Below are 12,500 nucleotides of genomic sequence, written 5' to 3'. Positions count from 1 at the left end.
GGTTAGCACGTTCGCCTCACACCTCCAGGGTCGGGGGTTCGATTCCCACCGTGGAGTTTGCATGTTCTCCCTGTGCTGCGGGGGTTTCCTCCAGGTACTCCGGTTTCCTCCCCCAGCCTACCCATGCCTACCCATGCATGGTAGGCTGATTGGCGTGTCTAAAGTGTCCATAGTGTATGAATGGGTGTGTGAGTGTATGTGATTGTGATGGATTGGCACCCTGTCCAGGGTGTACCCCACCTTGTTCCCCATGCTCCCTGGGATAGACTCCAGGTTTCCCGTGACCCTGAAAAGGATAAGCGGTATAGAAGATGGACGTCACAGATAGAGAGAATATTATGATACATGTAAATGGGGATCTTTGAATAGTATTTAAATAAATACACACACACCTGCAGGATTATTCATCCAGGCTAAATAACACACCACACACAGAGGTGATGTGGAAAGCCTGTGGGTTTATGGTTATGTCTGTGTGGGTGTGAGAGTGTGTGTGTGTGTGACGGGGGCTTGGGGTCAGGGTTACATAATGTCCGGTACTAACGCACTAAGACTGTGGATTAGGCGACAAAGACCAGCACAGTGCACTAATAACAGATCGAGCACAAAAGAGAGACAAGAAGACTAGCTGGATTTACAGATCAGCACCAGAGGTGGGATAATGCGACAAAGAATGCCTGAATAATGTCTCACAGCAGTGTGTTTGTGCAGAGAACACACTCCTCGCACTCTGCTCACAGACCCAATCCCACTGTGACTCGAAAAAACTTCATTCTTATCCGAAGACGGACTGTCTATCTGTCTCACACACACCCACACACACACACATTTGTCTTATTATCACTGTGAGGACCTTTGCTTAATCTCAGTAAGCACAAGGAAACCTTTTTTTCTCTGTTATTTTGTTGGGCGGGTTTTTTTTGTGCTTTTTTTTTGGCAGGGGAAAGAAAGAAAGAAAGAAAGAAAATGCAGCACACACTAAGCTTGAGGAGTCGGTAAATTTCCACTGCAGTCCATACGGTGAGTCAGCCAGCGACACACTCACACACACTCACACACTCACTAGATCACTTCGACAGACACCATGGAATTTTCTCCCTGCACTACTAAATACACCAATCTCAGCCTCTCACCTCCTCTCTGTCTTTAACACACTCGGTGAATGAGAGAGGAGTTTTAAAGGGGGGTGTGCTACAAAACAGAGCACTAATTAGGGAGTTAATCCATCTTATACAGCATGCATGAAAAAGAAAAGTATCTTACATCGATAGAGTCAATATAAAAGTCTACACACCCCTTTTTAAACTGCAAGTTTTTGTGATGTAAAGAATGAAACCAAGATATAATCATATCAGGTCTTTTCCCACCTTTATTGTGAGATAGCAACCAACAAATGTCGAGTTAAAAAAAACACAAATAGAAATGTTTTAAGGAAGCAAAAGAAACATGATCTGGTTACATAAGTGTACACCAAGCGTATATAAGTGTATAACGGGGCATGCGTGTTCAGAATTAACCAATCACATTCAAGTGTATGCTCAGGCGTAATCATCATACACCTGACATCGATGAAGTGATTCCGATCAAAAGATCAGATGTTTCTGTAGGATTATCTTGACATCTTCTTGGTTTCATCTGACTGCTGCAGCCAAAGAGCTTACAAAGCATGTACAGGAACGCACCGTCGAAATGGATCAGTCAGGAGAGGGGTACAGAAGAATTCCCAAAACATTGAAGAAAATGTGACGCGCCCGTTGACTTTACCAAGAACAGGATGTCCTTCCAAAAAATTGAGGAAAAGACGAGAAGAAAACTTATCAGGGAGGCGGCCAAGAGACCTACAGCAACATTAAAGGAGCTGCAGGAATATCTGGGAAGTATTGCTCACTCCCTGCATGTGACAACAATCTCTAGATTGAAGCCCTTTCTCATGAAAAAACAAACGAACAAACAAACAAAACGAAAAACCATCCAAGCCTACCTACAGTAAATAACCCCAAACCATGAGGGGAAAATGTGTTATGGTCTGATGAGCTCACATCTAGAACTTTTTGGGGAATAATTCTAAAAGATATGTTTTGGTACAAACACAAGACAGCTGATCACCACACCCATGGTAAAGCGGTAAAGCATGGTGGTGGCACCATCATGTTATGGGGCTGCTTCTTTTCAGCTGGGACTGGGGCTCTAATCAGGATAGAGGGAATCATAGAGGGAATGCCCCAAATACCAGTCTATTTCATACCAGTCTATCCTGCATTGTGGACAGACACGCCCCTAGAGCAGTAAGTCACCGGTGAAGCGAGCAGACCAACCAGCATTATTTTTATTAATCATGCAAGCTTCGTGATTACCTAACATTCAACTCATTACCTAACAATGACGTTAGGTGCACTGTTAAAAAAAAAAGTCGGGATGTTTATTTTAAACAAACCGCTGGGTTACACGTATTGGGTAATTCAGTTGGGTTATTGGCTTTATTATCGTGTTAATTTGGTAACAACCCAAAATGTTGTTTTGGATATTCTGGTCTTGTGATGCCATTTTAAATTTGAATGGTCTAGCTACAACGGGTAGAACTCGCTGATCCAGTCTCCTACTTTCCTTCAAATAAAGTTATACGGCAATGAGATAGACAGCTAGATGATAATGTGTTACTATTAACATTAGACAAACAACGTAAGGCAGCGTAAACAATGTTCATGGACTGCTTCTTTCAGACACTGGACGAACATATACTACCGGTCAAAAGTTTAGACACACTCATTCGTTATTTTCATTTTTTCACATTTCATAATAATAACAACGTCATCAAAACTCTGGAGTAACACAGATGGAACTATGGGAATTATGTTGTGATAAAAAAAATTTTAAAAATCCCAAATAAATAAAAAAAAGTTTATATTTTAGCATCTTCAAAGTCGACGCCCTTTTCGCCTAGAATTTCCAGAAATGTATTCTTGGCGTTTTCTCGAGCGATTTCTTGAGGAATTTCCCCGAGATGCTTTTTAAACAGTATTGAAAGGAGTTCACACCGACGCCGGACTCTTATCGGCTGCTTTTCGGAAAATATTTCGCTCCGAGTCGTCCGTTTAAAAAACATCATTTGTAAATAAAATGTTAGTTTCCTAATGAAAGAAACGAATATGTCGGGACGATTATGTATTTATCTACGACACCGATTTCAAACATTTAATCACACACCTTCAGATCAACCATCATGAGAAACATTTCAGTCGAGTGTCCACAAACTTTTGACCGGTAGTCTAGTCAGTTGCTGTTGTAGACTGTTGTAGGCCAACGTTAAACCAAAATCTATTTCTGTATTGTTTATGCATTTTAAATGTATTGCTTTATGTTAAAAAGGAACAATGGGTGTCCATATTATTATTATTATTATTATTATTATTATTATTATACTGAAATGTATTGTATTGTATTTTGGGGCAGAAAATGTCTGAAATACGTTGTGTTTTGGACGGTTGTCTCGTTACAGAACACCCACATTTCATTTTCTACATTTCGGAAATATTTTTATGGAGACAATAGACGACTTGTCACAATAAAGGTATATTTTAATTTATTCTATTCATGAAAACATGGCAAACTGTCGCCCTCATCTGCAAAATCTAAACGTGAAGGCACAACGATGGAGGCATTTCAAGCCAGGAAAAACCCAGTAATGGGTTTAATTAAACAGATGTGTCATTTAAAATATACCGGTTCACCCGTGAAGTTTTGTTCCAGCAGTCTCAGATCATTCCAGTCGCAGCATGCTTGTTTACATCCACTAGATTAGACATGTGAAGAGCAGCTCTATATACTTTATATTGTGATTTTGCACTTTGACTCTGTTGGCGTTTTTCCATAATACCCGCCAGAACACACAAAACCTGATCGATTAGTGACTGAACTCAACGACCCAGCAGTCAAGACCGGGCTTGCCAAAGCAGATGTTCCATCATTGGCTCCAAACAGACAGGAGTCTCTTTCTCAAGCACCACAAATAACTCTTGTGTGCTTCTGTTATCAGAGTCAGATTTCAGCAGAGCGCTTTCTCTTGCAGTCTGAGAAATGCGCTCATGTACTTTCGTTGTGCTTTAAATGTAATCCGTTTTAACATTTAATTCTATTAAGTGTGTTCTCTGGCGCATCAGAGGAGGATTCGTCTCCTTGTGTAGCTGTACGTCGTCTTGTACAGCTGCGTATGTGTCTTTAAACTTTTTGTATACAAATAGAAAGAAAGAAATGAGAAGAAAGCCTTTATTTGTCACCTGTGCATCGCTGTATAGTGAAATTCTTCTCTTCACGTACCCCAGCTTGTTAGGAATTTGGGGTCAGAGCACAGGGTCAGACATGATACAGCACCGCTGGAGAAGACAGGGTTAAGGGCCTTGCTCAAGGGCACAACTGTGGGAGTCTGGTGGTGCTGGGGCTCGAATCCCTGACGTTCTGATCAGTAACCCAGTAAATCTTAATTGCTGATCCATCACTTCTATCAGTCATTGTAACTCACGGTACGAAAAAATATATATTTTTTAAATAATCTAGCATGAAGGGTAATATGGAAAAAAAAAGGAAAACGCATTCCAAATTTTTGCTTGAGGAAATTATATTGGAAATGAAACATCACTAACAGATAGGTCATTTAACAGAATTAGCTGAAGCTTATTTCTTTCAAAAACAACAGAAGAACATGTTCATGGTCATCCAGTAGTTAAGGAACCACGCAGGACTAGAACTCAATTAGAAGATCTTGTACGGTAGCACTACTTGTATTGTTCTCCGCTTGATATATCGCTTTGCTTGTATTTCCTCATTTGTAAGTCGCTTTGGATAAAAGCGTCCGCTAAATGTAAATGTAATGTAATGACTGGTGGACATGTGGGATATGATAGCGACGCGGTTGTTTAGGAGTTGGGACAGATCGCTATCAAAAGCTAGCCATATTAGTGGAATATACAATGATGTTTTAGGTATGTTCAGAGAAAACTGGTCAGCGATGATGCCAAGAGGCCTACAGCAACATTTAAAGAATTGCAGCGATTTCTGGCAATTACTGGTTGTTCAGTACATGTGGTAACAATCTCCCAAATTCTTCGTATCTCTGGGCGATGGGGTAGAATGGCAAGACAGAAGCCTTTTTTTAACCAAAAAATGAATAAAAACAAAATACATCCAATCTCCAGAAACCATGTGGAATGTGTTATTATCTGATGAAACCAAACTTGACCATAACACCAAATATATGTTTGGCACAACAAAAAAAAAAAACAAAACACAGCACATCACTAAGAGAACACCATCCCTACGGGGAAGCATGTGGTGGGAGCATCAAACCAAGATTAAACTCTAGCAAAGTGATGGGAAGGCCAAAGTGTGGAGAAAGAAAGGATCTGCTCATGATCCAACACATACAGGTTCATCTGTGAAACATGGTGGAGGTAGTGTCGTGACTTGGGCGTGTATGGCTCTTTCTGGAACACGCTCACTAATCTTCATTGATTAGGGTTAGAATTCAGAAATTTCCAGGAACGTTCTGTTCGCAAATTACAGAGAAATGCATCCAATCTAATTGGGAGGACCTTTATCATGCAGCACGATGATGACACAAAACACAACACAAACTCAACAAAGGACTTTATCAAGGGGAAAAGTGGAAGGTTTTAGGCTGACCAAGTCAATCACCCACCCAGTTGAGCAGCATTTCACCTCCTGACGAGGAGACTGAAGGGAGAAACTCATCGAAACAACCAACGACTTAAAGAAGCTGCAGTACAAGCCAGGAAAAGCAACACAAAAGAAGAAAATAACAGTTTGGTGATGTCATTCTGTCACAGGTTTGATGCAGTTATTGCAAGCAAAGGACATGCAACCAAATATTAAGTGTTATTAACTTGAATTTACTTTAAGACTATCTGTTCCAATACTTTTGCTTGCCTCAAAATTGGGTGGTCTGCCACCAAAGGTGTCATGTTCTCAGTTGTTTAACACATTTAGATATAAATGAAAGCTGAAATTCTGATCTATCGTCTCACATTCATCTTTTGATCTCAAACCCAAATGTGTTTGGGTTAAATTGGCCTTGCTGTCCCGATACTTTCAGAGGAAACTGTATCTATCTATCTATCTATCTATCTATAAATGAGATGTTGTTGCTCGAAATTGGCTAACACAACTTTGAATGCTTAAATGCATGTTTTCTTAAATTCTTTAAAGAAATAAAGAAGGTAATTTTTTTTCAAGTTTAATTTTTAATAGTTACAAGGACTGAATGGCAGTACAATCATGGAATCACCCTAACAGTGTTAAAATGAGGACCTGACAATGTCATGGAATGGGAAGAAGCGTTGAGGAGTCTTAAATAACACGAGTTCTGTCTGACTGTAAGATTAGCATCTGTGCATTTCTTACATGGCCTACTCTCACAGTTTCTGTTCACCTCATGTCCTCAAGGAAAGAGCAAAGTCCCTTCGAAATAACTATAAGCAAAGGTTGTGTGTGTGTGTGTGTGTGTGTGTGTGTGTGTCAGGTAATACTAAGTGTGTAATCAATTATAGGGCTCGTATTAGGACAGACAGTAAATGACAGTATAGCATCAATGTAATATTTTACTTTAGTAGTCTGTCGCACACGTCATTAACCATGTCTTCTGTCTAGCTGTGTGTGTGTGTGTGTGTGTGTGTTAATATTTTTATTTATAATGGTTAACAATAATTTACGTGCATTTACATTGGTATCCAACCATCCTTGTACTCAAGAACGGACAAAAAGAGATTTGGTCGTCTGTTAGCTTTTAATTCATTCTGTAGGCTAGTATGCTAGCTAGTTTTTTCTTCTCTCTTCAACACCCACGCAAAGCAAAAAAAAAAAAAAAAAAACAAACTTTAATCACTTTTGACTTTCTCCAAACAAATGTTTATATTTCGTATGTATATTTAAACAAAATGTGTTTCACAGTCCTACAACGTACTGTACCTAGGTGCTGTAACTCTATTTTGCTCGGAATCCCGCCACCTGCTGCACTACACACACTGGCTTTTACTAAAAAGGTGCCATCTAGACTTTTATGTGTGATGTGAAAAGAAACACCAAATTTTGCTAACTTTGCTAACACGCTGTATCATTTTCACACCACTTTCTTAGAAAAAGAAGAATGTCCACATCAAGTCCAAAGTGTGAGAGTTTCTAAAAAGATTTATGTCTGGATTCACGCACGTGACTAGCGAATTAGCCTTCCATACGTTATTACATCGTTAGCTAACACTTTGTAGCTGGGTGAGTTAGGTTTTCCGACTTAGACAACCAAAATATAGGACTAGGAAGCACGCTGGAGCATTTACTTTGAGCTAGCTAACGAATTTATGATTTGTCCAACACTGTCACTACTGATAATAGGACCGCTTTTGCCCTCACATAAAGTCTCACAAAAATGAGTACGTCTACGACAACAAGAACAGCCAGCTTCTTCGTAACACTTGTAGGGATTCATAGTTGGTTTACGAGCACCATCCAGCACTAAATGATAATGTATTGTTTAAAAACAAGAAAAACACCAAGATCTAATTGACATTTGGGGAAATTCCTCTTTTATAATCTACTGAATACGGGATAGGAATGAGGATGAGGAATTTCATGAATGAAGCTAATCTAGAACTTTTTGGTTCTGAATGTAAAAGGGAAATTATTTTGTTGTTGTTGTTGTTGTTTATTCCAAAATACACACTATAATAACTGTGGTTTATGGGAAAATTGGTGTATGTGTACATCATAATGTGAAGTGGGTGGGGCTTAAATCCTTCATCAAAGTTGCTAGGTTTTTAGATTTTTTCTGTTGGGTTTGAGATTTTTATTACTAAACGTTATCGATGCAATTTATCCAAAATCTAATGAGAAATGATTGGCATAACCAATTTTTTTGTCTCTTTGTTTGTTTCTACCTGTAGTGTCTTGCCTTAACGTCCTTACTCTATAGCTACAGTCTTGCCTCAGGACACTGGAGTGGTAAAAATAAATGTGAAGTCATCAGGGACTTATTTCTCCCCCACACAGCATTTTCCAGCGAAAATATGCGTAATATGGCAGGCTAACTTTAGACTTTACCCACCTTGAGGACATTGAACCTCTTACCCACTTTCAGTGTGTCAGCAGTCTTGACATGTTTTGTTTTTACCAGCAGATGAAAGTAGAACTCAGACATCAACAGAATATTCTGGAAAGATTACTGTTTATGTATCCTGTGTCTATAAATGTAAGTGTGTGTGTGTGTATTGATGTGTTTATCTGTAGGAAAGCCACATCAGCAACCCCTCCGACAGATAATCACCACGTAACCATAAACACCATTATAGCGCTAAAGAACACATGCTAAGTGCTGACCTCATGTAGTATATTCATATAAACAGTTCTGCACACTGAGGACATCCTTTCAGAAAAGAAAAAAAAATGGTTGTGCATGTTGCGCAATAAAGCTAAATAAAATGCTCACGCGAGAAGCTTAGTGGAATTACTGATATGAAACACCGCACACTCGTACACACACACACACACACAAAGCTGCTGAGTCATGGATTTCGTAGTACAGTGCTGAGTGTAAGCATTATGATTGTTCATTTCCGAAGCATAGAGATTGTATGCACTTTGTTGTTTTCGTTATTTACGACTAGCTGAGATGTCTAGCAGTCACATGATTTTTCAAGAGCGGCTAAAATGGTGTGCACTTATAAAGCGCTTAACACTGGTTCTCATTCACACACCAACGGTAGCAGAGCTGCCATGCAAGGCGTTAACATGCCATCGGGAGCAACTTGGGGTTCAGTGTCTCACCCAAGGACACTTCGGTATGTGGAGTCACGTGGGCAGTCGTGTGAGAATCGAACCGCCAACCCTACGATTAGTGGACGACCCGCTCTACCACCTGATCCACAGCCGCCCGACACTTGATGATCAAAGTGCTCGAGTTAAGCCGTGCATCGTATATCAAGGTCTCATCAGTGGCATGATAAGAATGAGACACACTTAGAGATAGAAGTGTTTCAAGTCTTTAATGCTCTACTGAGTCCATGCCTTGCTTCTCTGAACACCAGACATGATGAACAGAACAGTTATAACCCTTTTGTTCAAACCAAAATGTTCTGTCGTCTGTCCTATTGCGTAATTTGTACTTTCATTGGACAAAGTGTGTTCAGATCTAGGGGGTGTGTTACTCTGTGTAAACACCTGACACGATTGGCACAGATAAGCTGCAGGAATCTATAGTCTGGGCAAGAAAAAAATCAGGCCCAGCCCAGCTTCTCGCTTCTTCATAAAATTGTGTATGTGTGTTTCTTACCGTATGTGCTTTTGCTTCCACAAATTTTGATTTTATTTTATTTTTTTTAAAGAATCCACTTCAGCCTAGTCAGTAATGATGTGGATGCCAAAAGCTGAGTACTTTGTGCTTGAATGAGACGGAGGGCTTAGCCCTTGTAGGACATTTACCCCAGCTGGCCTTGGTAATAGAACTAAAATACAGTCCCCTCTGAAAGTATTGGAACAGCAAGGCTAATTCGTTTCTTTTCGCTATACGTTGAAGACATTTGGGTTTCAGATCAAAAGATGAACATGAGACGACAGATCAGAATTTCAGATTTCGTTTCCTCGTATTTGCATCTAGACGTGTTAAACAACTTAGAACATGGCACCTTTTGTGGCAAACCACCCAATTTTTAGGTGAGCAAAAGTAATGGAACAGATCGTCTTAAAGTACATTCACTGACCCATTGACATCACCAAACTGTTGCATTATTCTTTTGCGTGTGTTGCTTTTCCAGGCTTGTACTGCAGCTTCTTTCAGTTGTTGTTTGTTTTGTTTTGTTTTCCTTGGTCAACCTGTTCCATGTCTGGTTGTTAGTACACCAGGGGCTTCTTTCTTTTTCAGGACATTCCAGATTGTTGTATTGGCTATGCCCGATGCTTGTGCAATGGCTCTGATAGAGTCTCCCTCTTTCCTCAGCTTCAAAACGGCTTGCTTCTCTCCCATAGACAGCTCTCTGGTCTTCATGTTGGTTTATCCTTATTAACAACAAACGCAGCCTGCACAGCTGAAACCTAGTACAATTTTTTAAATAAAACAGTATTTCCCACCTCACTACAAATTTCATAAAATAAGCCAGGGTACACAGTTCGGCTGCGTTAGGTGATTAAAACGCTTTCCTTTTCTGTTCTTTATCAGACAACTAGGTTAACTTGCTAGGAAAACAACTTGGAAATGTTTGCCCGTGATAAATATTATCAAACTCCCAACTTTCCAAATTTCATTGGATTCTAAAAGTACTCTTCTCTGTTGTTTCTTCAGTCTCATCACAGTAGTGCTATCCGTGGATAATTCATCCATCCACATGATACACAGCACTTATATACATATATTTTGTGCACTTTTCTGGCCACAAGCTTAAGAATCGTCAAGGCTACGATCTGATCTTCAAGGCTCTCTGCACGTCCATGTGCTCGTTTTTTGGCAGGAAGATATAATCACAGAACTGACGTAAGTTTATAAGTTTTGTTTGAAGCAGTTAGTGGTGTGTAAATAAGATCTTGTCTGTAAAATTATGCAGTTCTTGGCCGTGTTTATTAAAGAACCGTACCGGACTCTCTGGTGAATGCTGGAGGTCTGACTTATGAGTGCACGTGTTTATTTGTGTTTTATTCTTCCAGACTTGACTTCATCCTGCCTATTTTGCAAACTGATGTGAAGTGGACATTTCTTATTTAACTTCTGTGACACACTCTGTCTCTGTGCCTCGCTGTCTCTTGTGCTTGCACACACACGTGTTAGATTTAAAGGTCCACAGGGTTCAGGTTCCTCCAGGAAACTGAGTACACACCTATTTCTAGGAATAGTATCTGCACATTTCCTTCCTGTAGAAGCAGAAAAAGTTTGAAGTTATGTGATTTGTCACACATATAGCAAGAATTCTTTCTTATTATTTTTATGCAATGAATTTTTATTACAGTTTCAACTTTCTTTTCTTTTTTTTTTGGTTGGGTTTTGCAGTAGTAGACTGAGGCATACACACTCATGAGTGTAAGCGGTTCTTTACCCAGCCATGTATCATGACATGTTTCTGGTGTACTGAGATTTAGTAGCAGGGCGGGTTTGAATGCATGTAATAACCCCAGGCAGATCCCGTGTGATTATGGTTTAGCTTGCACATTCATCCTTGCACTAAGTAAACTGACTCCTGAACAGATTATGACTCCGTATACAGTTATTAACACGGAGATAAGACATCACACGTGGCCTGCTGCTGGTTAGAGGCGGCTAATTATTAACAAAATGCACTTAGAAAGAGACCGAGCAATGAGAATCTCTAAGATAATAAAGAATGTGAAGCTCAGCGATCATAATCCACATATTTTTATTATTCTCGCATGTCTATGAAACATGAGTGATCCAGTATATGTTGAATAGCTTTTCTCTGTCTCTTCAAATCACAACCTGTTTTACATACATTTGCTAATATATATATATATATATATATATATATATATATATATATATGTGTGTGTGTGTGTGTGTGTGTGTGTGTGTGTGTGTGTGTATATGTATGTGTTTATATATATATATATATATATATATATATATATATATATATATGTATGTATGTGTGTGTGCGTGTATATATATATATATATATGTGTGTGTGTGTGTGTGTGTGTGTATATATGTATGTGTTTATATATATATATATATATATATATATATGTATGTATGTGTGTGTGTGTATATATATGTATGTGTTTATATATATATATATATATATATATAACACATACATATATATACACACACACACACACACATATATATATATATATATAAACACATACATATACACACACACACACACACACACACACATATATATATATATATATATATATATAAACACATACATATATATATACACACACACACAAATATATATGTATATATATTTATATATTTATATATATATATTTATATGTGTGTGTGTGTGTGTGTGTGTGTGTGTGTGACAAAATACAGGTGCATGGTGTCTTAGTGGTTAGCATGTTCGCTTCACACCTCCAGGGTTGGGGGTTTGATTCCCACTGTGGGCCTGTGTGTGTGGAGTTTGCATGTTCTCCCTGTGCTGTGGGGGTTTCCTCCCCCAGTCCAAAGACATGCACGGTATGCTGATTGGTGTGTCTGTAGTGTGTGTATGTGAGTGTGCCCTGTCCAGGGTGTACCCCGCCTTGTGCCCGATGCTCCCAGGGATAGGCTCCAGGTTCCCTGTGACCCTGAAAAGGATAAAGTGGTATAGAAGATGGATGACAAAATGCAATGTTTTTGTCAAGGATGACAATGTCCGGACCAGCCTATTAATTGAAAATGAAACTTTTCCTGCTGATTGATGATAAAGTGAAACCTTTCCAGTCTATTGATTTAAAATGAAACTTTTCCAGTTGATGTGTTGAAAGTGAAACTCTTCCGGCTC

Source organism: Ictalurus furcatus, chromosome 11, assembly GCF_023375685.1.
Source record: "Ictalurus furcatus strain D&B chromosome 11, Billie_1.0, whole genome shotgun sequence".
Taxonomy (NCBI): domain Eukaryota; kingdom Metazoa; phylum Chordata; class Actinopteri; order Siluriformes; family Ictaluridae; genus Ictalurus; species Ictalurus furcatus.
Note: the sequence above shows the minus strand (reverse complement) of the source record.